Source organism: Rhinopithecus roxellana, chromosome 14 (genome assembly GCF_007565055.1).
Source record: "Rhinopithecus roxellana isolate Shanxi Qingling chromosome 14, ASM756505v1, whole genome shotgun sequence".
NCBI classification, from domain to species: domain Eukaryota; kingdom Metazoa; phylum Chordata; class Mammalia; order Primates; family Cercopithecidae; genus Rhinopithecus; species Rhinopithecus roxellana.
In genome coordinates, this window is record NC_044562.1 from 41,314,994 (window position 1) to 41,342,882 (window position 27,889).

Below are 27,889 nucleotides of genomic sequence, written 5' to 3' on the forward strand. Positions count from 1 at the left end.
TTCTATTTCAAAATCTTTAATATTTGTTATAATTGCCATAATTAGCATCATATAAATTGAATAGAAAAACATAAATGCTTTAGATATAAAGTAGTAATTTTAGACATGGAACTAAGTACAAAAGATTTCAAGGGGCCAAGCTTAAGACTCCTTATGTACGTAAAAACGGCCACATACAATTAATGCTGGATTGTTCCCACAATTTTATTATCGAGTAATTACGAATTAAAACTCTGTTTTCTAAAAACAATCAAAAAGACAATTCTGATAAGATGAAGACATTGTAATGAAAAACAATCTATAATTGTATGTTAGGTGTATTTGTTGAATATATGACCTTCATATATTGTTGAATTTAGACCTTCATAGTCTAAAATTTAGGAAAGTAATGTTTTTGAATTGATCAGCACAGCTAATTAACCAAATTCACATACTTAAAATTTGAAATTCTAGCAAAGATGTATATAAAAAACAATTAGACAGTGTCCAACTGAATTTTAGAATTATCCGAAGTATTGCTAAGAATTTGTAGATTAGTCCTCATTTTAAATAATACTTGGAAATATTCCATAATTGTTTATGCCCAAAAGCAAGCAGGAATCCTTTAGTCCAATTACACAGAAAATATGAAATCATAGGTAGGGCTTTTGATTTTTTGCTCTTGTGAGGTTTGTTCATCTATAAGTTAAAGGTTGTATCCATTAAGTGTAAATTTAAACAATATAACCAATATTTGCAACAAGGGCATTTCAGAATGCAAAGAGCACCTTTCTTGATTAACTGATCTTGAAGAATGCTTTACCCTTAGTCCTGCACGTGCCTACCCTTAGGAAAGCATGCTCTCTGCAAAGGATGTATCTTTAAATTATAATTGCACACAACATAAATGAATGACCTGATCCCATTTATGTGAATTCCCCTCAGAAATCTCAGGGCTTGTCAAAAAGAAACATAATATTGGCAAAGGCACCTTTGTTTCCTCCAGATTTTTTTTTTTTTTTTTTTTTTTTTTTTTTTTTTTTTGAGCAGATTGTTATGCTTGGCCAAAATAAAAGCAAGCATACGGCATTGAGAAATGTATGAAAAGACAGTGCACTCTGAAATGCCTCATGATCTTTTTTCCCTCTGCTTGCCTGCTGCCACATTTTGCTGCCCTAGGAGTAGGCCTAGTGTCTTGTAAATATGCAATGCATTTATGGAGCTAGAGAATTTCATTTCGAAGACTGATAGATTTCGCACTTCCCAGTCCTTTTCCAAAGGGTCCGCTGTCCCTGGAGACTCCCAACCTGATGATGTCATAGTCTTCTTTCAGGAGCTGTTCTTAGTTCCACTTTGGCTGATTTCATGAAGTGTCAAATGCACCAAGCCTGCTGGGGTGAGAAATATTTTAGTCTCAACAGATTTGTGCGGCATTGGCATTTCTTCATTATTGTTTTACCATTAGGTTTTTATTAATGAGGCCTGGAGTGGCCCTGGGCTTATTATGCAGGATTAGAAATGTAAAACTTGTTTTCTGGAGATATTTGGTGTCCTAACACTCAGATTTTCCAGCCCTCAAGAATGCTATAATAAAATTACTTAATTCCTAGAAAAATGAGGCAAATAATTACATTTATTCTGTTTTATTGTTAGCCTATTCCAACCAACATTTTTCGAACAGGTCTGTTTTGGTTTGACCCAAAGCATCGGAACCCACTGTGAAAACAGGCAGGCCATAGGAGACCAAATGTCTGTTTAGTGTTCTGGGATCTGCCAGCCGAGGCCATTGATGCTCTTAAATAAAGAGAGAAATAAATGTTCTGCTGGGTTTTCTTACTGAGTGCCACTCAGCAAGCCCTGAACTGCCCACCCTTAAACTATTTTAACTGAACTGGCTCTATGTTTATTATAAGAGATGTGGTGGGAAAATAGTCTCTCTGGGACAAATATTTTGTTCATGATTTATGGAACTGGTTGACAAGTCACTGTTTATGTTTAGGAGTACTTATTTCACATGCGAGTCCTCAGTGAAGATTTATGAACAGTTGTTTCTACTTTGCTCTTTAAACAAAACATGTAAGGAAAACCCTCAATTTTATTTAATTCTTCAATTCAGGGGTCCATTTTAAGATGGGAATTGTCTGTAGGGTATCAGTGAGGTATTATCTATCAGCCACATTTCATCACATTTCAAGTGATAATATAAAACTAAAATTGGAAACAATGGCTATGATTTTCTAGTATTTTCTTAAGGACTTTGATAAGTCAAAACAAGGAGTTCCTTCAATGCTTTAGTCTTTATCTGTAAAGACAGATCCTTAATATACAGTATATAAAGATTCACACTCACTGCACGTAGAGAGATGAATCACAGGTGTGAATATTGTTTTGACTATCCTCCCACTGGGCACTGAGACAGACAGCAAGGGGTATTAGGAGCCACTCTGTGAACCAAGAGATTTGGCTTCTTCTCCTCCATTCTGTTTCTGTTGTTGTTGTTGTTCCAGGTTTACTGGAAATATTACAGCATAGCAGAAAGATTCAACTGGCTTCAACTGATGTTTTGAAATTCATCCCAACTGTAGGCTGAGTGACCTGCAATTTGGACAGACTGCTGAAGTCCAAAGGCTTCAACATTTTTTTTTTTTGGCATGAAAATCTACTTCAGTGATCTCTCCTTCTGCACCTTGATAGAGATAGCTGTCACTAGGTCTCTCTCAACCTGCTTCATCCAAAGCAAGACGTAGCATGCTATCTTCTTGTGAGGCTTCCTGCTGGGATCTCCTTGCACACTTGCTTGTTCTTGTTGAAGTCGTTCCCTCAGTGCTTGTACTACTTCTCAGTAGTGACCTGGGCCACCTTCATGGTTTTGATGCAAATGCAGCCCCTGTTGGTGGGTCCTAAGTAGAGAGGAGTATATTGTAAATCTTGACTAAGTGCCAAGGCATTTAAGTTCTCTGTTTTTAGCTTCCTCAGCGGTACTATTTAAACAATATTGTAAAAGAGCTTGAACTTTCCTCTGGAGGTTACAATGTTACTTGAATTTGTTTCTTTAAAAACTGGGAGGAAATGGTCGGACCCTGGTAGGAGCAGATTCTGAGAGTCTGTTGCCTGCCGAAAGCAGTTTGTAAGCTAAAAAATGTGTATGTCTAAAAGAGAAATATCACTTAATATCTCTACATATTTTCCTTGGAATAATCAAGTCACTAGATATTAGTGTACTGTATAACACCATCTCAATTCATAATTGCTAATTTTGAGATTCTATAGTGTAATCTTTTATTACATGCTAAGTACTATACATAAATATATAAGATAGGATCAAAGCAGTCAGTGGAGAATCTGCAATATTTATAAACCTGTTCATCCAAGGGTAGAAATAAGATTTGAACTGTTGCAGAGGTATCCCAAAAGAAAACAAAACAATGTTGAATCCTTGAAATTGAATGTAGATTTGCTCAATCTTATGGCAATTCAATACCTTATGAATATTCTTCTAATTTTAGGGCAATAAATAGCAAGCTTCATAAATTCTGCCTGAACCAAGGAGAAACAGAAACTCTAGCCACCCTACAAACATATGATTTGGAAGAGAATGAATGAGGAAGCAGTTTTTGTATTAGTTAGGTATCTATTTCACAGCAGAGACATCTGACTTTTGAGTTCAGCAACGGTCACAAGGTCCACCTCCTAGTACACAGAGAGCACTGGTGCTGATGTCAGTGGCAGTGTAAGTCAAGTTCAGGGCTCCAAGCACAAGCATCTAGTGGCGGGTGACAGCAAGCAAATGTGTGCTGTTCTCCTTGCTGCCACTTTTACAGTGGTTTTGGACTTTGGTCTGCACTTACCCTGGTGCCCTCTTTCCTCTGTATGCTTAACTTTTATGAAAACTATGTGATATCCTTTGAATAAATTTCTTTCCTGTTGAATCAGCCGGAATCATCTATGACTAACCTATATTTATACAATTGAGTACAGGCAATTTGATTATTTTTCCCCAACATAAGCTTCATGGAAACAAAAGCTTCTCTGGATCAGAGTGCCTCAATTCAAATCCTGGTGCTGATAATCAATAGAAGTATGATTTAAGAGTGTCTTAATGTGTGCTTCAATTTTTTTCATATGCAAAGTGAAATAATAAATATTTATATGATTATATCAGGTAATACTGGTACAGTGTTTAGCATAGTGCTTAGGATATACAAAGCACTCAATCAATATTAGTTGGCTGATACAATAAAATAGTAATATAACAATGTATTATGTCAGTCACTAATGAAAATCCCTATCTACATGTTTCAATATTCTGGTTTTCACAATAGTAGCTATTATTAAGGATACATATTTAAGTCAAACTGCATAGGACTATTTTGTCTTTATTTCTTCAAATTTTTAGAGTTATTTATAAGACTCTCATTTCTTCTGACAACTCTACCAGGTATGAAATGTCTTTCTCTTGGGATTTATCTGATTTTGGTATTAAAATAGAACACTAAAAACTTGTGACAGGTCAGGCATGGTGGTTCACACCTGTAATCCCAGCACTTTGGGAGGCCAAGGCGGGTGAATCATGAAGTCAAGAGATCGAGACCATCCTGGCCCACATGGTGAAACTCAATCTCTACTGAAAATACAAAAATTAGCTGGACGTGCTGGCACATGCCTATAGTCCCATCTACTCGGGTGGCTGAGGCAGGAGAATCACTTGAACCCGGGAGGCGGAGGTTGCAGTGAGCTGAAATCATGCAAATCATGCCACTGCACTTTAGCCTGGCAACAGAGTAAGAATCTGTCTCAAAAAAAAAAAAAAAAAAAAAAAAGTAACAAAGCCTGGCAGTATTTGTAGCCAAGCAAGAATTTTTTAAAGATCAGAAAACCCTTGAATAAAACACACTTATAAATTTGCAGTCAAATTATTTACGCATAGAAGTGAAATATCAAATGTTACCACATCAATGAATCTGAAAGCTTTGATATTTGTCTATTGATTTTGAAGAAAAACAAAAATAAACAGCAACCAAAACACACGTGTACACTTACACGCATACACAGTACTCAATTTCATTTGCCTCATTATGTAAACTTAAAAACATTTACACAACTTTTATATTACATTTAATTTTAACTATATTAGAATTAAGAATCAAATGTAAAGCATTGTCTGTTTATTATGAAATTTAAGTATTTACTTCACTTAAATATAGACTGTCAGTGGAGATATAAAGTAGACTTTTAAAATATGTGACTTCATTCAAAAACGATTTTTTATTCTTGAAATCTACTTATTAAATCTAAAAAATAAAATTGACATTTAACCTTTATTCGTATAAAAGTGAACATATAACTTGTCACTACCAATATGTTTTGATGCTTGATATAAACAGATACTGCTCTTAAAATCATCTTATTTAAAGTAACTCAGTTAAGAAATGTTAAAGAACCTCTTTTCTCTTTTTAGGATTGTGTGTGGAGCACAAGACATTTAAATATGTAAATGTCAGTGAGTGATTAATATATTCCCTAAGCTATTGTAACTAGAGCATTTTATGCTATAATTAAAAGACTTGCTTAACTACTATAACTCAGGTAATGAAATTCTAAGGCAATGGGAATTATAACATAGAAAATCAGTCTTGTTTTGATAGAAAGAACAAAAAATAGAGTCTCCAGCTTATTGCTCACGGCAAAAACATAAAAGTGTGAGCATTCAAGGGCACCTAGAAATTGATGGAATATTTCCCTTAAGTAATATTACCTTCTAGGTCACCCGCCTTTTGCTTTCTCTGCACTTCACCTTTTAGGTCATTTAGGTTTGTGATTGAATAATACTTTATAATTCTTAAGGAGTTTTCCTCATGTTAAGTTTCCTTTCTGCTAATATATTATATCCACTCTAATAAATGTGAATTATTTTTAAATTAAAGTAGGAAAATATCAATAAATGGTATAGCCTGCTCCTTTTCTAAATAGACAAATCCTTGACTTTATGGACTAATAAAATACTTTTAACCATTTAAGTTTTATATTACAGTTTCTTACTCTTTTTTTAAAATTTTCTCATTATACATTCATTCTCTATTTTGCCTTATACCTACTTATAACTGAATCAATTTCTACCATCAACTCAAACCTTGAGCCCTTCACTGGAAAAATCTCTATATTACGTATCATTCTATAATTAATGCAGTTACTGCTACATGGAAGGCACAAAGTAAAATTGGCAGAAGTGAATAAAGGAATGATTAGATGTTCATATACTTGTATTAAATAACCCAAAAGTTTATTTATGGGGAAAAATCTCAACATGATCTACTAAACTAGAAAATTCATATTATGTTTTGACACTTTCATAAACATGAAATAATTTATATTCCAATTTGGTATTCTTTATATTTTATCTAGGAAATCTTTCATCTCCATTTAAAACAATATGAAAATTATGTGTTTTGATCTTTGTAATGTGAAAATGGAACCCAACTATTGAAGAAAAAGTTTTAATGATATATGAGCTGGATTACATTTTAAAATTAATCCTATATAGCAATATTTGCAGAAGATCCATACACTCCATCAAATTGCCATTTTATGGGTATAGTTAAGCAATTTTTTCTGAGAAAAAAATATTACTTTAATCAATATTTATAGTCCATAAAGGTCTTTCAGAATTGGAAAAATATAAATACATTACGTAAGCCTTTTTGTACTTATATACACACAAAAGTACATATACAATGATTTATTAAACTGAATAAAACACCCACTTTTGTCAATATATGCATGGGTAGTGAAAGCAAACTTATAAAGAGATTAATCCCTTCCTAAGCAATAAAATCAGTAGTGCCAGTTACACTTTTTCATCAAACCAACTTGGAAAATTCCAAGACTATCATTGCTTGTTTCTTTGCATATGAAGTTGTTTTATTTGAAGGAAGTATGGCAGTTCACAATTTTTAGGTTAAAAGTAAAAGATTCTTACTGGAAAATGTAAAAGGCTCAGACGATAGTAACCATCAAATATGAGGTTCTTCATATTATCTATAACCATCAATTTTTTTAAATTTCTCCTATTTCTTTTTTCATTCTATATGTCTTCTTTAATAATCATAATTGTAAGAAGAAAAGTTAACTATAGCTAGATGAGACAGCAAAGGAATTTTATGTGAATAATGTTAAGAATTTGAGAATTAATGGCAAACTATAGGATCAAACTTTGAAAAGAGGTAAAAAATTAAAAGGAGGTCAGGAAATAAGTATTAAACAGTCTGGTTAGGACTCTGCCCCTACCACGGTAGAAACCTCACACTACGGTCCTGGTCCTGGTGCTGCTCTCACTGAAAAACACCAAATTTGTTATAAATGAGCCCTAACCCTTCTTTTTTGTGCCTCTAACTCCAGGTTAAAGTTTTGTGTGGGAGCAACTGATTGGCTGAGCTGAAGTCACATGCCCAAAACTTTGATCATCAGTGGGCAAAGAACTAAAAATTAGTCCAACTTATACTACCATGGTGAGAAGAAGAACACTGCATCTCATAATAATATACGAAATTGGACAGTCCTCCAAAACGAGAGAAAGCTGACCCAGAACAGTCCAAATAAGCAATGTGAAATATTCATGCCATTCTTTCGTATTGTCTAATCACTGCTTAAGGTTTTGTAATTTTGTGATATATTAAGAAGTATATATATTTGGTCTTTGTCTCCATTTATGACACAAAGTGCCTAAAATCCTTGGAATCTCCAAAATAATAAGTGCTTTTCTGTATGCTAATGAGCTGACTAGTAGCTGAGGGTTCCAGGATAGCCTCAGGATGGTGACTGGTTGCCAGAAGAATCAATCTTGTGATTAGAGGGTTGGAAATTTTAGCCCCAACCCCTGACCTTCTGGGAGGGAAGAGGGACTATGGGAACCTATTCAGCAAAGGTCAATGGTTTTAGTCAATATTGTCTAAGAATGAAGGCTCTGTAAAAACCCAAAGGCACAGGGTTCAGAGAATTTAGAGAGCTTCTGGGTTAGCAAACCTGTGGAGGTGCTGGGATAAGGCATGGAAGCTCCACACCTCTCCTGGACACCTTGCCATATGATTTTCTTTCATCTGACTCTTTCTGAGTTGTATCCTTCTGTAGTAAACTGATAAGCTAGCAAGTAAGCTTGTATCCTGATTTCTGTGAGTTGTTTTGTGAAATTATTCAACCTAAGGAGGAAGTCATGGGAACCTTTGATTGAGAGTTAGTTAGTCAGAAGCACAGATGATACACTGAAATTTCAGTTGGCATCTGAATTGTGTGTGCGTGGTCTGAGCCTATAGGATCTGTGTTAACTGTAAGCAGCCAATGTCATAATTGGTTGGTTGGAAAACCCACATATTTGGTGTCAAAATGTTGACAGCACATAGAACAGTTTTTGTTTGTTTGCTTTTCATTTTAGATTTAAGCTACCACTGAATGATTGCTCAACATGTATCTTCATCTAAAAACTCATTCCTGGGCTTCATACTCTTATACACAAATGCTGATGAATATTTAAACTTATGTATTTCACATATGCCTCAAAAACTAAATACAACGCATATATATTGTTATTCACCCATTCCTCTGTGAAAAAAAAATCTGTCCCTCAATTCTTTTCTCAACAAAAAGTACAATCATTCTCCTAATTGCCCAAATCAGGGAGCTGTTGAAATTACTGTACCTTTTCTTACCTCCCCACTACCTGCAACAAATCATTTACCAAAATTGGTTGTTTCTATGTCCCACCGCCTCTCAATCAACAGCCTACCACCTTCTTCCTTCAGGGTTCAATATTTGCCAGATTGTGGCGAACATCTGTTTTCTCTGTCTATACTATTGCTCCTCTCCCATACTTTTCTTCTATGCAGTCTGTACGATTTCTCTAAAATGAAAATCAAATTATGTGAAGTAACTTCTTCAAGGAAATCAAAAACTTTGTGTGATCACCAGTATGGTTAAAAGTTCCTTATTGTGGTTACAACCTGTAATGCATTTGACACATGTTTTGATCCTTGGTCTCATCTCTCAATATTTTCTTAGCATCATATAAACCAAGTTTATTAAATTACATTATAATCATATTTTTAATAGAAAATATAAAATATTTAGGAATAATTAATGGCTACATTAAATGTACTTAGTAATTGTAAGAAACATGCTATTTTTCTGAAATAAAGTGTAAGAAAAGTATGTGTCTTGTGGCTGACAGCTAGAATTCCATGAACACTTAAATTTCCTGTCCTTTCCATGCCTTGGCAGAAGCTACTCTGTTATCCTAGAAGGTATACTTCACCTCTGCTGTACCCTTCACTAACAAACATTTAGTTATCTTTCAACACTCTACTTAAAAGCTATGTTTTGGCAAAGTTTACTGACCTACTATTCAGCACCTTCCTCAATACCTTAGGATGCTCTTAGCAACAATATTTTGACTTTGTACCTGCCCTTGTCTCTACCCTCCTAGTTAAGTAGCGTGGTATGCTGAATAATGGCCCCCAAGGTTAATGTTCTAATCCTCAGAATCTACAAATTTTGCCTTTCATGGTAAAGGGGACATTGCAGATGTGCTTAAATTAAGGATCTTGGGTTTTGGAGATCATCCTGGTTATCTAGGTAGGCCCAATGTAGTCACAAGAGTCCATATGAGCAGAAGGCAAGAGGGTCAGGGGAAGTAATAAGAGACGTGACAGTGAAAGAAAAACTGGAGGAGTAAAATGAAGAGGCTATTTACCAATGAATGCAGATAGCTACTGAATACTGAAAAAGACAAGAAAACAGATTATTCTCTCAAGGCTTCTAGAGAGAACTAGCCCCACAAAATTGTTAACTTTAGCCAGGTGAGAATGAATTTGGACTTCCATCCTTCCAGAATTGCAAGTGATAAATTAAACCACTATTCTTGTGGTAATTTGTTACAGCAGCCAAACAAAAACAAAACAAAACAAAAAAAAGGATAAAACACTAAAACTAATTCTAATACACATACTTTTAAAATTATGTATTATATTTATCTCTGTCATCATTAGGTGTCTTAATGACAGATATCATGTATTTATCTCAGTATCCCTGCACTTAACAAGACAGCCAGCATAGAGCTGTGATTAAAATGTGCTGAAAGAATGAGTGAGTGCGTGAGTGAATGAATAATGTTCAGATGTTTAAATTAATGCATTAATAAACAGAAATCCATAGACATGTTTTCTGTTTTCTAAGAGACTTTGGACTTTCTAAATAATTCCAACAATAGCCAATGATTGTACATCAACTCTGCATATTAGATTTATAGTGAAAATATGCTGACCCACTTGAGTTTCCTGAAGTTGCTAATGCTTGAAATTCAAGATATGAATTAGGACTATAATCATAAACTCTAGAGTGTTCCTGCTTTGATATGATCAGAATAATGTTCAGATTATTCAATTGTGCTCTCTGAAAATAGAAGCAAAGTATGGAGTAGAGGATGTTTATTAGGACTCACTACATGTGAAGAGAGATGTCAGTATCAGACTAAGGAAGAAGTCAAACCAAGATGCAGGTCTGACAAAACATCAGAAAAGCTAGCAAGGAGTTATGGAGTATTGCCTATGGAAGTGACACTCTTAAGGTCAAAATGGCAAAGGCCTTTGTACTCTGTCTCATTCATTCACCGAATGGAGCTGCCCTGACCCGTGTGTGACCTCTAATAGGTTGTCTGTGGTTGAGGCACACCCTGCAGGAGTTTCAAGCTGGTTTGTAAGTCCTTCCTTGAAGGACTGAGCAGCACATGTTTGTATCGATAATTAAACCCATATCCTGAAAGTTTCCTTCGTCCCAGGTCGTTAAGAACAACTAGAATTCCAGACACATCTTCATTTTTCTTTTTCACCATGAATAAATGCTATATTTAAACTGAAATATACAAATGCTTTATTTGTTTGGAAATATATTCAACTCAATATTTTATTTTAAAATAGAAAATTGGGTGTAATATCAAGAACTGGTGGATAGATTGGAGTACTTACCAGAATTACTGGAAATTATGACATTTGACTAAGCCTATGGAATTAAAGAAAGATATGTCTCTGATAGAATGAAAGGAAGATATGTCTTTAGATACACAGTAATATAACATGTTATAAGCAAGCTTATCATTTCCCATGCTTCCTACTTCAAAAGTAAACACATGTTACAGACTTCATGTAATTTTTCATAATACAAATAAACATGGGCACATGTAATTATATAATCTTCAAACTATGTTCAGTAAATAAAGCCTAGAAGTTTTAATTAATTTAGTAAAGAAAAAAATGAAATAAACGTTATTAAGTGAAAAAGATAATTAAAGTCATTTTGACATTTGATTATGACAAAATATAAACAAATTTATATTAAGTAACTCATTGTAAACAAATAAAAGAGATGATGATTTTCCAAATAGTTGCTAAAATGTAAAAGTTTCAAATTACAAGAACATAAAGACCTGACTGCAAGTCTACTAAGGTAATAGTTGTTTAGATTGAGGGACTGAATACAGAAGTTTTAAAAAGTCAAAATAGAAAAAAAAAAAAAAAAAACGGAACCAAGAAAGCATAGTTTAGATAGGTTTTGGAAACATATTACTGCTGTCAATTAAGCTATTACTTTAAAAGTGGCTATAATTATATATATTTAAAACCTGTCAATTTTCGGTATAGTATACAAAATTTAACAATAACATATTTTCAAAAGGGCTATGAAAAACAGGAAAGATCTCATTGTTAAGCAGCAGTCATTTTCAGCTCAGTGTCTCACATAGTTTCTGTTACCTAGTAGCCATTAGTTATTAGTTATTTGGTAAGTTTATTCTACCCCTATCCACAACATACTCTTCAGCTTAAATTATAATAATTTGGACACTGAAGAATCTTTGTAGTAGTGATTATTGTATAACAGATTGATTTTTTTGGCTCCAAATGTTCACTCATACCCCTATGTAATATAGTACATTTGAAATGCTATCTTGACCCAGTTTTGTGGTTTTGACTAGAGCCTGGTCAGTTCCCGCTTTCGAACAGCTAAGTGTTTGCCTTATTGCATTTTCACACTTGAGCCCAGTAAGCACCTACCTAAATCACCCTAGGGCCAGCTATCAGACAATTAGAGACAGCCTTTATGTCCCTGAGCCAATGAAATTATGCAAATTGGCCAATCCTACTCATTCTTGTGCTAGTCTCCGTTAGAGAGGAACATGCTGGCCACATACTGGTATCTCCTGGAAATAGAGTCTTTTATAGACCTTAAGTTTGTGACTCTTTATATCAAGCTGCCAATTACGTTTTGAGTCGCAGAAGCAGAACCAGACAAGCTGGGCACAGCTACAAAGGACTTCTCGATGTAGAACGGAGTAAATCTCAGCCCTCTGGCATATTCCACTTGCAAGAGCGGATGGCCTCCAATGTCCTCAATCGCTTGCCAGATGCCATGGTGTTGGAGGTTACCCCTTTTCCAAGCCCTTTGGATATCTGGGAGCCGCTTGTGATTAACTGAGTGAACAGCAGTGGGAGTTTGTAGAGTGTACAATAGTACTGGCACTGTCATACATTATGGAGTATAGGGAAATATTGTTGCTTTCCAATTTTTACCCAGAATGTTCCAGATAAAGAATGAAACCCAAGGGTCTGGTCGCTTGGTCAAACTAGGTAGTCATCTTAACACCTTAGATCTTAGGTATCTTATGTCATCTTAACATCTTAGATACCATGGTCAGCAAATGGCTCCATCTCCACATTTTTGCAAGCTTTTGAACCATTGCCTGAGAGTTGTCCCCTTCAGAGTAAAGAACTTTGAAAATCTCTTGCTTCACAAGTATCCAAAATATAAATCAAGGTTACACATGTTGCTGTTTATACTAAGGCCACAATACAGTGTCTTCCTGGGATGCTTCTTATTCCCTTTGAAGTGTCAGACATTACTAATAGTGACTAAGTCACACATTTCGCATCCCAGAATGCACAATAGCGGGCTCTTACAAAATTCGTTCAATGGAACTTTTCTCTCTGAGATAGGTCCCAAACAGCTAATTTAATTGGGAGACTTAACTGGACCTATCAAAGAACCCTTGTATAAGTTACAAAATGACAAATGAATTCCTAAATGCATCTGTATCTTGCCCCAGAATTTAATTTTTTAATTCAAGGCCCAACATATGTAACACTAATTTTAAATATTGTTCCCAATTCCCTTTGCTATTTTGAAAGTTAGATACCTCTGGCCTCCATGTGTACTCATGGCTTTCTGTAAAAACATACACTCCTAAACTCCTATGCCTTAAGGAAGTACTCGTAGAAGTTACTACCATCTGTGCCTTTCTAAACATTAATGAAGATTATTACTTTCCCCAGAAAGGAAACTACCTCATATCAGTCCACCCACTGAATCCCTTGGGGAGTGAACCTCCCATTTCCCAGTGCCCTCTCCTATTCTTCCCACTTCAACTCACCATCACGACCTCCCACTCTGCATTTCTGAACATGACCACAACCACCTCTTCCCTTGGTTTCAAACAAATATCACTAACCTTTACATGTGCTTTACTAACTGTATACCCTCTACAAAGTAACTACTGGAACTACCACCTTGACCCAAGGTATTATTGTGATAAAACCACATAATTGATACTTTTAAAACATTTTACAACTCCCCCAAGATATTGTTAGGGCCCCCAGAAATTCCAGCTCTGTTTTCTTAGTAATGCCATAAAATGGAGACCTTGGTGATGGACTGGCCTACAAGGACTCTTCATTCTTCTACATGTTTTTCCCCTATTTACTCCCATAATAAAATGTTTTCTATGCTTTTTTGGACAATTTATACTCTACTTGGTGAAAGTCTTTACTCCTACTTGGCCATTGAAATACGCCAAGTAATCAAGCTCAAAACTGATGTCAAGACTTTAAGGGATAGATTGTAACACAGTTTTTGCTGTTGTTTAATCACTGTCTGGAACCAGGTTAGAGGCCCTGGCTAGAGGGTAGTAACTTCCCCTTCTTGGCAGCTGATTAAGTCCACTCCCCAAGCCAACCACTGCCCTTATTGAGCTTTCAAACTCTTGGCCACTATGTAGACCCCTCAATAGCCCCAGGGCCAGGTATCAGGCAAATAGACACACTCCCTAAGCCCTCCAGCCTGAGAAATTGTTCAAGTTAGCCAATACACAAGCATCCTGGGAAGGTAGCTGAATCCACTATACTTGTTATACATAAATTGCCCCGCCATAGCTTCAGCTTGCTGTTACCCTTTCTCTGGATGCAGCTCCCTAGGTGGGCCTGACTGGAAAATTTGGAGTTGTAAGTAACAAGAATCTGTCTTTCATCTATTAGAGTGATTTTATGATTTGTTGTTTTTATCAAAAGGATCTTTAAACCTTAAACAAACACCATATGCATGCACTTGAACTTCCTCCCACTAAAGTTGGAGTACATGTTCCTGTCCCTTTACTTCACTGTTGTTCGATTTGATTTCTTTTTAAACAAAAAATATTGCTGGAAGTGAAAGTGCACCAGTTTTTAGCCTAAACCTTCAAAGACATCTCATTCTTCCCTCTTGCTCTGTTATCGTTGTGAGAAAAGATACCCTGGGGTAGCTGCTATCCCTTCAGGAATAATGAACTTAGGTGAAGCCAAGCTTCCCTAACCAAGCTCAGGTGGACTCAGACCGGATAGTAGAGCCATCCAGTGGAATTGTGGAACCATTCCAAGAGTGGGATTTGAATGAGCTGTCCCAGTTGACCATGGGTGGATCAAAAGCAAATGTTTATTTTGTATGCCAATGAAATTTTGTGCCTCTGAAATTTTGTGTTTTTGGCAATAGTTGACAGTTACAATATGCATACATGTTTGACTAACTCCTCTAATTATGTTTGAAAAAAAGGATGGCCTGCAACTTTTGAAATCTGCTTTAGTATCAGGCAGCTATAAAAGAACAACACACTAAAGAAATCTATCTTCTCTTTATTCTTTTCTGTAGATTGAAAATATTATACAGAAGCAAGATGGGATGTCAGGAATGACAATAGATCATTTTTTTTCAACAGTGAATCTACATGCACAAATACCTGAAATAGTACTTCTAATTTGGCAAAGACTCCTCCTTAGTAGTGGTGACAGGTAGCCATGCCTGTTAGTTTATTGAAAATAAGCATGCAAGCTCTCCATTTCAAATGAGTGAGGACACCACTCGTCACACTAATGAGTGAAGAGTAGTTGGTCATTATCCATTAGGATTCAATTATTCTAAGGTGGAACATCAGAAGCAACTAGAATAGGGATAATCACATTTCTCTTATAATCGAGTTCCAGTGAAAACCACGCCATTGACAAGCAGAGCCCCTCAGTAGGTGCCAGGGTAGAGTCATTTCCAGGTGTTGTTAGGAGCACCTCTTCAGAAGAAATCTGTTACTAGAGGTTGATATATTATCTTGTTTGAAAGTGGTGTATTTAATTTCTGAATTAAAAAGTAAGGCCAGGCTGGGTGCAGTGGCTCATGCCTGTAATCCCAGCACTTGGAGGCTGAGGCAGGAGGATTGCTTCAGCTAAGGGGTTTAAGATCAGCCTGATCAATGTAGTGAGAACTTGCCTCTTACTAAAAATCAAACAAATACAAAAAAATCAGCAGGGAGTGGTGGTGTGTGTCTATGGTTCCATGTGCCAGCCACTCTGAGGCCAAGGAGGATCACTTGAACCCAGGAATTTGAGACTGCAGTGAGCTATGATCGTGCCACTGGATGCCATCCTGGGTAACAGCAAGACCCAGAGATCCTGTCTCAAAAGTAAATAAATAAAAATAAAAAATAAACGAGGACAGAGATTCGAAACTGGAGGCAATTCATGTGATCAATGAGTAAAACAATGCATTGCATTTCTCTTATTTGCTCAGTATGGTCATATGATAAGTTTAGGGAAATAAACCCTTGTTTATACTGTAAGAATAATTTTAAGATACATAAAATAAATTCTTTACACAACATTCATAAGGAAAACAATATTTAGGATTGAGACATCTCATTAATATCCTGAAAAATTATTTAAAAGTCTTGATACTGAAATTATTTTGAGGAATGAAAACATATCAAAGTGTCAGCAAATAAAAGACTGAATGAAACTATAAAATACATGTTAGTTTTAAATTTATTCGACCTTGTACTTGTTGAAAGTACACAAGCAGAAATTTTGTGAATAGTTAAATGCTAAGTATTATGGGGAAACAAGGCAATGGAAGACCACTCTTCTCGCAAGGAATTTATATTATAATAATTAAACAAGTCAACAATATAAGAATACTCCTAAGGCAAAAAAGTTTCATTCAATATTCATTATAATTGAAATATATCTTTACTGTATGGATAAAGTTCCTGTCATACAGAAAGTTTCAATGCTTTATTGAGGCTACACAGCTAAATGGAAGTAGAGTCCTAAGTAGAACCCAGGTCTCTGGACATGAAGTTCAGGGATAATTTTTTATTCATGGATCTGTACATGAAAGTAAATAGGGTGGTAATAATGTTTTATTAAGCATGGTAGAGATTCAAAAATAAGAAAAAAAAAATTTGGTTTCAGTATCCCCGAAGGTTTTCTGGAAGTTGTACAACCAAAGATAAGTCTTGAAGCGTGGTGGAATATAGAGACAGAGGGCTTGGAGAGGTGAAATAGGCTAAGATAAGCAAAAAATTAAATTTTGGGTTTGAATACCCAAATTTGGTATTAGAGAGTTAGCATGACTCAAGTGTTAATATAAATAAATAAAGTATGGAAACTAAGTTGCAAAGACTGTGCATTATAAGGAAACAAACCTCACATAATAAATTACAAAGGAGATTTTGGAAGAGAGAAGTGTACTAGTGTTCTACCCTGTAACTATAGTTTTGAAAAACACAGTTTAACAATGTTATGCAAAAATAATAAAAAGCAAACATATGAACAAGTGATTGCAGTTTCAATGTGAGAACTGACATATTTATTGTTGGTTGGGGGAAAATAAAAGAGATATTTATTTATGTGTGTGTATATAGATCTATATATGTGATATGATAGACTCACTGTATTTCATACTTAAGAACATTTACTTCAACTAACTAAACATTGCCTAAGTCTCTTCTACAATACAGATCTAGTATTTGGTTTTCTGGTCCATGTTTGAAAACTCCAAGATCACTACATTAATATATTCTTCCAATAGTCAACTCAGTTTTTGAATATTTCTGGCTCTTGATAAAAGTTTTCCTTATTTGGGTCTAAAATTGTAGTTCAGTGCTTAGAGTGCTTTATAATTTTCTTTTTCAACCGTATACTTATATTTTCTTCAACCATATATTTTATACTAATAATATTGAGCCTTTAAATGAATAATCCTATATTCCTGTGTTTTGAAAGTAGAGTGTCCATACACAAACATAAGACTTCAGGTATAACATATTCAGTCTATAGTAGAACAGAATTATCTTCCTCAGTATTCTAAACACTCAGTTTCCATTTGTGTAACATATATTTTTTTCTTGGACAAAATATCATATTGTCTTAAACTGAATATGAGATCTCAGGTTCAATTCTTCTTCACAATGCTATTGTTAAAAAATCCTTTATTTACATGAGAAATTGGTATTTTGTAACCAAGTACAAAACTTACTCTTGTTAAATGCGCATTTGCTATTTAAATATCTGCAAACTGCTTGTTCATTTTTAAATTTGAATTTTGTTATAAAATGTAAAAATTACTGTTTTATAGCATCTACCAAGTTAATAGGCATACTGTCTAAATTTTTGTCAAAATACTGAAAAATATTGAGTAGGAGAAGAGTAAAAGAATCACACTGAATTGAAAGTAATAAATGACCAATTGGATTAAAGTCTGGCTATTGCTAAGAAACAAGGAAATAATAAGCATGTAGTTTAATAAATGGAAGGAAAGAACACCAAAAATTCCTAGACAATAAGGAGAATAAAAAGCAAAATAATCACTTTTATTTAATTATTATACTTAAAATCAGTGCTACCGTTCCAAGTCTTTGCCACATACATTCACAAGTAAATATGTTCCACACGCCACACTGTAGAGTTCATAGTTTTTCTCTCTCCACTTAGGAGTTCTTCAGGGGTAGAGGACGTGAACCATATATTGTTGATAACTCTATAGTTCCCAGCAAAAGACTGAATATATAACATTATCATTGTAATCACATTTTGATTAACTTAACAAAACATCTCTTTAAGCTTTGTGGTCAAAATGATGTTCATGTCAATTAAGGCCTTTTTAAATTTTGGGAAAATATTTCTGCATTCATTTTAAAAAGTAGATGTATAAAGAACATAACGACATTAAACATTAAAACATATTTAGGCTGGTTTCAAACAGAATTCCGTATAGAACATGAAACACAATGAATCTATTAAATGAGCCAGAATATCAAGTCACAGCTTCCTAAGTTATTAGAAGCTGTGTAGATCCTCTCTCAGCTGGAAGTGACTAACTCTAGGTGTCATAGCATCCTGCTGACAGCTTAGCTCTTATATGACAGTCGTGATTAAACATTATCCATAAATTTTTTTCATTTCATCAAATTGAATCATAATTTTCAAGGCAAATAAAAGATTCATTTTTCACAAATATTCATAGAGCAGTCCTCAAATGATGCTGTGAGATTCGACTTCTTCCAAACCCAACTTACAGAGAATGAATTTTAAAATCTCAATATAATGTGTCAAAAGTGAAAATTAACTCCATATTCATCTTCTATGCAATGATAGGGAAAATTTTCCGTGGCTGTCCTCTTGTCAGATTTTCTATTTCAGATATGCATATAATAAAATACAAGTGTTTTAAAAAATGTGATATCCTTTAAGAATGTAATTCTTTCTACGTCTGAGGTGAAGTAAAGGTAACAAAGGAGCCTCATAGCTTCCCACGTCACGTCAGAAGATATTGACTTCTGGTTTTTTCTTTGTTTTGTTTTGTTTTTTTCCCAATGAAATAAGGTAATAGGAATCATGAAAACCTTAAACTATAAATTGACAGGATTCGATATAAAAGCTATGTGTGTAAAAAAAACTGAGCATTTCTAGTCTTTTTTGGCTGATAAATTATTTGAATTTTCCTTTGAAACTTCCTAAGGAACAAGTTTAAGGAGGCAAAGTTATCTTGTTAGTTCTTGTCAATTCTACTTCTGAAAGATCAGAGTAGTATTGAGAGAGGCCATCTCTGGGCCAGAGGCGAGAATTTTGATGCATTTATTTTGTGTTACAACTTTTTCACTGAGCACCTGTTATATAACATACAGGGCATTGGGTGTTACCTGGTGACAGGGAATGAGAAAAACATTGTTTATTTGCTAATTAATGCAACAAAGATTGGTCAAAGCAGGCTCTTCTACAGGTGCTGGGGATAATGCTTTAAACAAAGCAGACAACCTCTTGTGTGTTTTATATTTTAGTGGAGGAGGAAAAGACTGAAAAAAGCATTATATTATAATGTATAATGTTGCATGGTGAATAGTACTATGAACAAAATTGAAACAGGGAAAGGAGATAGAGTTAATTTGTTCTTTCTTTTACCAAACATTTATTGAATGCATACAGCACTATATGCCAGGTCCTTTTAGGCAAGAAAGACCTATCAGTTAATAAAACATTGAAAAAGTAACCCTCTTAGAGCTCACATTATATTTTAAAGGGAAAAGCAATAAATCTTTTAAGTAAGCATATGATATACAATCACAGAAGGCAAAATGTGCAATAGGAAGTTCCTCATGTGCAATATCAAAGAAGGAAAGAAATTGATCTGATTAACAGAAGAGACAGCTCAAAATGTTGGTGCAAGCTTGCAGTGGACCACTACCACATTTCAGCCCCAGTCAGCGTTGGCCTTAGAGACAGCAACAAAGGGAACTTCTCCTGGTGAACAGAGCTTTGAGCAGTCAACTCAGTCATTCATTTTGCATGAAATGAGAGATGACGAAAGGTACAGATAATATATTGATTCCTGGGTTGTGGCAGTGGCATGACTCAATGGTCAGTGTCCTCCAATGAAAGACTAATAAGTCAGGGCTAAAGAACTTTGGGAAGGAAGTATATGGAAGATCCTACAGGAGTGGGCACAACACATGCACATATGTGTAACTAATATTAATTTCTTCCAGAGAGAACCCATTTCCAGGGAGCATCTCTTCCACAAGGTAGACAGGATGACTGTTGCAATGCTTGCACAATGAGCACATGAACAGGGTGGTCATAGCAGAAGGATTAAGGCTATGTATGAGGGTGATAACATGTATTCATCTTCACTAAGACTGATCTATTGCTACCATTGCTGAATGTCCAGCCTGAGAGCAATGCATATCATTGCAGAGTCACTACTTTTCGGGAGTTTAAGCAGCCACTTGGTGACAGATCAATGAAATAAGACCCCTTCCACCAGAAATGGGATAATGATTGTCCTTTTCAGAAAAAAATGCACATTTTGGACATGAGTTTGCCTTTTTTGCACAGTTCTTCAATCAACACCATCATTTAAGGGCTTAAAAAATGCCTGACATCTCAACAGAGCATTTCATGTGGCATTGCTTTAAAACAAGGAGCCTACTTTATTACAAAAGAGGTATGATGATGAATAGATAATCACAGGACTCGTGGGGCTTACTATTTGTATTCTATCATACTGACAGAATAAAGACTTAGTTAAGGAGCCAGCTCAGAGAAAAAGTCCCAGGGCTTTGTCTTCTAGTGTACACTATATGTACTGAAGCATAGGTCTGGGAGGCAAGGAGTAGAAGTGGGATCCCCTGCTTGCCATTATTCCCAGTTATTTTCAGCATGTTCCCATGCTCAACATATGGTGCTTTCCATCCCGCCTTAGACTTTGCTAGTTTAGAGATGTTATTTTCCAAGTGGAGAAGAAATGTATGAAGTACCTTGAACTCCTAATCCTGGTGCAGCTGGAATGTACTAGAGGGAGTCATCGATCTTGATAATCATGAGAAGATATAGTTGCTACTACACAGTGAGGGCAAAAAGAAATATGTCTGGAACCCAGTAGATTCACTGGGATATGTCTTGGTGCTTTTTATCCAGTGATAATCAAAAATGTTAATTGCATAGAACACATGTCCAGAAGCTCAAAGTAACTTAGGAATAATAACCCCTAAATCCAAGGTCTGGATCACTCCATTCAGTAAGAACCAAAATTATAGCTGAAGGTGGCCAGCTGTAACTTCATTGGATAACATCATATAAAGTTGTCTGTTTGCTGCTTGTTTAAGGACACAGCAGTTCACAATAATACTTAAAGAGTGAATTTTTATGCTTCTTCTCAGGGAAGAATTGAAGGTGAGGATTGAATATCGTAGTACAGTGTGAGCAGATCTGACCTGCACAATGAATGGATTGTACCAAATTCAGATTATGCATGACCCATCTCTGCACACTTGCTTTGCCTTCTAAATGGGGTGGCACTCAATGGCTGGTAATATTCCCATCCTGTGCCCACTCTCATTTCAACAGACTGAAAACCTTGCTGGATATGCCCTATGGGTGCCTTACTTCAACCTACATTGGAAGTCCTTCCTTTTCTTTCCCTGGGTTCCTGATTCTTGCTGAAGTATAAGATACTACAGGAATTAATGCCGTGTGGGATGAACACTGAAGGCATGAGACAAACTAGACACTTTTTTTTTCTCCCTGCTTCCCCCAGGGTAAACAGTTAGAGGAGCAACCCCTTGGAAGATGGCTCAATAGACAGAGAAATTGTTTGTCTCAAAGTTCTGACCTGTTTAATAATGCCACTCCTTATATTTGTTTTGCCTCCTTCCCCTACTAACTTCTCATCCTCTTCCCAACCTCAAGAATTTCTTGGGTTGCACAATCAATAACACAGTTACTATAAAAATTTAGCCTAGGGTTTGTATTTTACGGCAACAGTCCCCAACCTTTTTGGCACAAGGAACCAGTTTTGTGGAAAATGATTTTTCCGTGGACAGGGTAGGGGGATGGTTTCAGGATGAAACTGTTCCACCTCAGAGCATCAGGCATTAGATTCTCATAAGGAACGTGTAACTTAGATCTCTCACATGCACAGTTCACAGTAGGGTTCACACTCACAAAAATCTAATGTCACCGCTGATCTGACAGGAGGTGGAGCTCAGGTGGTAATTCTTGCTCACCTGCTGTTCACCTCCTGCTGTGCAGCCTGGTTCCTAATACACCACAGACCAGAACCGCTCCGTGGCCTGGGGGTTTGGGAACCCTTGTTTTAGGGAACACTAAGACAACGGGTTAAAAAAGAAAACAGTTGCCCGTATTCAGTATCACCTATGGGGACCCTGTGATATTACTATGAGAAAATTAGAAGACACAAATGTACTGAAAAACAAAACAAAACAAAACAAAAAAACAAAAATCAGTATCTGTTTCCAAAGTTTTAAGCAGACTGTGCCTGCAAGCCCTGATTTAACACATATATCTTCAGAAAATTCATTCTATACCACTCTGTGCAACATGACTTTTCAAATAAAAATCATTGTTCTAAATTAAATAGACTCATTTTTGCTTCAAAGTTTTCTTGTTCATGTGTGAAAATTGAAGATGCTGCTGTTAATGCGTTGGTTCTGCTAGCAAAAATAAATTTCTCAACCAGTTAAGTAATTTCAGTTTATTACTTACATGCTTTATTAATTGTGTACATCAATAAATGTTAACAAATAAAACTCATGGAAGTTTATTCTGTAAAAGGTGAAACATTTAATGTGATTGTGAATGTTATTGAAAATTCAGTTTAAAAGTTTAACACAAAAATATTTCTTTTTGTGTTAATAATTCAAATGAAAATTTTGGTATAGCATTCACTGTGGTACTAAAACTATAATAACTAAATTACTAGGCTATGCCGGGCGTGGTGGCTCACACCTGTAATTTCAGCATGGTGGGAGACCAAGGCAGGGGGATCACGAGGCCAGGAGTTTGAGACTAATCCTGGCCACCATGGTGAAACCCTGTCTCTACTAAAAATACTAAAAATTAGCTGGGCGTGGTGGCAGGCACCTGTAATCCCAGCTACTTGGGAGGCTGAGGCAGGAGAATCCTTTGGACCAGGGAGGTGGAGGTTGCAGTGTGCCGAGATTGCATTGCACTCCAGCCTGGGAGACAGGGCAAGACTCCATCTCAAAAAGGAAGGAAGAAAGGAAAGAAGGAAGGAAGGAAAGAAGGAAGGAAGGAAGGAAGGAAGGAAGGAAGGAAGGAAGGAAGGAAGGAAGGAAGGAAGGAAGGAAGGAAGGAAGGAAGGAAGGAAATCTTAATTGGTTGTGCTATACATGTAACTCAAAATTGCATCCTAAACATGCAGTTGTGAAAATGTGTACAGAGCCATGAGGCCCAGAATTAGCCGACCTCTGTTGCTTGATCTCCGCAAAGCGGAGACAAGATGGCACATTTCCGGGTTCTTCATTATAAACTGTTCCCGCGCGCGCCTAAAGTTTTTGCCGCGCGCGCCTAAAGCTTTTCCCGCACGCGCCTAAACTGTTCCCGCGCGCGCAAGCCTTTCCCGGCGCTGGCAAACTTTTTCGCGCCCGGAAGATATGCAGCCTACGGCGCAGGCGCGATCCCGCGCCCGGGAAAATTACAAACCCACGGCGCATGCGCAATTGTAATTTGAGAAAACCCGGCCTCCTGTCACCGCCCTGGCCCAACCTCTTCCTCTGCCAGCCTATATAAGGCGTTGCACCGCCACCATTAAACGAGACTTGATCAGGCTATTTGTCTTGTCTCCATTTCTCGTGTTTTCTTGTCTCCTCCAATCCCATTCCCCCTTCCAGGGCCCGTTCGACTGTCCTGCAGGTTGGGACAAAAATGTACAAATATTTTATTTTATGTATTATTCTGTATATTTTGCTCACAGTCAAAATAACACCAAATAAGTTTTATGACAAGGCTGATGTGACATCTCTCAAAACAACACAAAATGGACAACTAGAATGTGGGAACACAGTCTTTCTGTCTTTGTTCTCCACCATTAGCTAACATTTTAAAGTATATGGTACTTAGAAGAACTAACTTTAAGTAGCCTAAATGTAATCTACTGATACTGCATTTTTAGCAGCCTAAGTGTAGTGCACTTACTGCATTTTTAATAGTCTTATAATTTTTATTGCAGTTCTCAAAATTATGTGTATTTATTCAAAACATGTAATGAATGTAGCTCCACAAAACTTATCTTTAAAAATTATAAATGTAAATTAAAATCAAAACTTGAAAACAGCAAAATATTAAAATTTTCTATAAACACATAGAAAAATTGAACAAATAAAATGAGGGTACAAAGAAGTGTAATATTTAATTCTGAAATTTTGCAAAGTTGGCTTTGGAATATCTCAGTCTGTGGGAAGAATTTTTTGAAGTGGCTCCAATTTTACTTGGATAAACTTATATTCTGCACCAGAATGAAATCAAACTGAAACTGACTATGATTTGATAGTGTCAAGGTTTACAAAAGTAGTCTATAGAATTTTAAATAACAAAATAGAAGACAAGTTTTGACTTCTAAAATATTTGTCAAAAATTATAATTGGAGGCAAAAGTATAGCACCTGCAAAAATATACGAGCTGAAATATTTATATATTTCAAATTGAAGAGAATAGAGTTGATAATATTATTTATTTAGCAGAAATTTCTCCAAGCTTACAAGCTACTTCATTCTCTAGAAGAAAATTATTTTCTCAAATAAAAACTTTAGGATTCACAGAGACTGAGATGAAGGTTTCAGTATTTTCAAATTTATTAACCAAAAAGGTTCGTGGAAGATAATTTTTAGGCAAATTAAAAATAAATAGACAACATTAAAATATTTTGAACAAATACCACTGGCATTATATTAGAGTTGGATACTATAAAATTAATTAAAGAGTCAAAAATATATTAAATAAATTGCTACTTACACTATTGTAAATCTTCCAATGATAAATATAGGGAACTTTTTGGTGTTTCATGTATACATGCTGTTTTTAGTTTTAGAAAATTGCATTTTATGTGGCACATATACACCATGGAATACTATGCAGCCATAAAAAAGGATGAGTTTGCGTCCTTTGTAGGGACATGGATGCAGCTGGAAACCATCATTCTTAGCAAACTATCACAAGAACAGAAAACCAAACACTGCATGTTCTCACTCATAGGTGGGAACTGAACAATGAGATCACTTGGACTCGGGAAGGGGAACATCACACACCGGGGCCTATCATGGGGAGGGGGGAGGAGGGAGGGATTGCATTGGGGAGTTATACATGATATAAATGATGAATTGATGGGTGCTGACGAGTTGATGGGTGCGGCACACCAACATGGCATAAGTATACATATGTAACAAACCTGCACGTTATGCACATGTACCCTAGAACTTAAAGTATAATAAAAAAAAAATGCATTTTAGAAAATAACTTTTGAATAGTACTGTTTCATAGATTTAACACTATCATAACACCAATTGTTTTTTGTCAATAGTGCCTATGTCAAAATTACATACTTTTTTTTTTCTTCTTCTTTTTTTTTTTTCTTTTTTGAGACGGAGTCTCGCTCTGTCGCCCAGGCTGGAGTGCAGTGGCCAGATCTCAGCTCACTGCAAGCTCCGCCCCCTGGGTTTACGCCATTCTCCTGCCTCAGCCTCCCAAGTAGCTGGGACTACAGGCGCCCGCCACCTCGCCTGGGTAGTTTTTTGTATTTTTTAGTAGAGACGGGGTTTCACCGTATTAGCCAGGATGGTCTCGATCTCCGGACCTCGTGATCCGCCCGTCTTGGCCTCCCAAAGTGCTGGGATTACAGGCTTGAGCCACTGCGCCCGGCCTAAAATTATATACTTAATTATTTTACCTTTCCCTGTCATTCACAAAAGTATTTTGGGGGGCATCAAATAATATGGTCATCATAATGCTACTTCAGAAAACAAACCAACAAACATGTAAAGTATACAAATAAATGTTTGATATAAATATCAAGTGGTGAGGGAAAGGAAAAGAAAGTTTTGATCGAGACTACTCTAGATCAGGTGGTCACTGAAGCTGTTTTAGACAAGGAAACCTTTTAGCACATATATAGAAGTGATGATGGAATTGTGAATATCTATTGGAAGAGCAATCTAGACAAAGGCAAACTATGAAAAAAAGAAATACCTCAGCCAAAACCCAGTCTTATAGTAGTGAAAAGGCTAAAGAGATTGAAGGAGAGCCAGCAAGGCCTAGTGGCTGGAAATTACATGAAATTTTAGGGAGAGCCTGGACCAGATCACAGAAAGTCTTTGTAGATTTTCAATATTTTTTTTTCTTACTTTCTATCTGTGACAGAGAACAGTGGAAGTTTTGTGGGGCGGAGTGACATCATCTGGTTTATGTTTAAAAACATTCTTCTAGTTGCTATGCTAAGAATAGATTGTAAGGATTGGAGCTAAAGAGGAAGGAATAAGTATACAAAGAGCAGTAGAAAAAATATTAATAATTAAGAGAGAAAAGGAACTTAGCTGATGAATATGAAGAACTGTGCTGGACATCTACAAAAATTATCTACTATTGCTAATGGATGTGTGTATATATTAGTTGATTTGCTTCAACAGTATACTGTAATTGAAAGTTTCAATTGCTTATAAGTTATTCAAGCACATATGAAGATAACATACAATTTTAACTATATTTTAACTACAGTTAAAAATAGTGCAATCTGAAACTTTTACAATTACTCTTAGGAGGATTAGTGTTCAGTACTGAAATTAATGAAATGATATTATCTCAATATGCATATTCAAATATGAATAAGTAGTTAAGCTCAACAATAGCATAAGCAAAAGATTGTGATAATAAACTCCATTATCTGAATTAACGAATGGCTCACCTCACTTGATAAGGTCACATTGATATGACCAGTGCATCTCGTAATACAATTTTATCATTCAGTTCTATGAATCTGCTTAACTATTCCTGTATATTTTAACAGGAAATAAAAATCACAAAGAGATAAAGGTAAGTTGCCTGTGGGAGCCTGAAAAAAGAAAACCAACCAGAATAACAAATTCTTCTTGGTTTAGAATATTCCCAAATTGTATGCTTTTTACATTTTTTCAATGATTCACCATGCAGGTATTTAAATAGTAAATAAGGCATTTAAATGTTTCTTTGATATAAATCCCTGTTTTAATCTCTAGTTAAGGTTCCTCAAATTTCTTGTCTCATACGTCTAGTGATTAACAAAATTATACACATAGTGTCATACACATAAGATCTATGAGGACCTTACTTACTGAATATTCACATGTGGTTATTGTATTACTCTCTACCTCTGTGAGTTCCCTAAAAGGGAAATTGTGTGCCCTGAAAATAAATTTATGTGTGATTTTGTCAAATCATCCTTGGAGATAGAACCTGGAAGCAAACCATATTACAACGTCAAATGTGTTTCTCATGAGGCCAAATAAATTAAATCTTCTTCAGGGAAGCCATATAAAGGCTGGATTACAACATCCATGCTCTGCATTCAGACTGAAAGCACCAAGGTTATACAAAAGTGAGTGGCCCTATCAAATCATTTCATTATTCCCTGCTAATTACACTAAAACCTCTATCCTTTTCAAAGCATTTTTTATTTTGTCTTCTAAATGTTAGTAGTTTAAAAATAACCATGATTTAAGCCATTATTACTATATTCTCAGCTATTATATACATAACGAAATCTCTTACTCACCCCAATTAGAGGAAGTTACAGACACAGGTTATGGCATAGGGCAAAAAGGTGGCTGCCTAATTGAAAAAAGATGCTGTCCAGGGACCTATAAATAGCTCTTTAAAAACCTCCACCTTTGCTATCGTTTTCATTCAATTTATGACTTTTAAAACTGCAGTTCCAAAACTGGGTGCCAAAGTGCCTT

At 35.7% G+C, this 27,889-nt stretch overlaps 1 long non-coding RNA gene across 1 annotated transcript; it reads right to left on the reverse strand.

Moving 5' to 3' along the window:
• On the reverse strand, positions 1 to 27,889 carry LOC115893176. The gene is made up of 3 exons (XR_004053113.1): positions 27,706 to 27,889; positions 26,860 to 26,945; positions 1 to 1,370 (listed from the first exon to the last, which is right to left on the reverse strand). It is a non-coding gene; the product is annotated as an uncharacterized LOC115893176 (long non-coding RNA).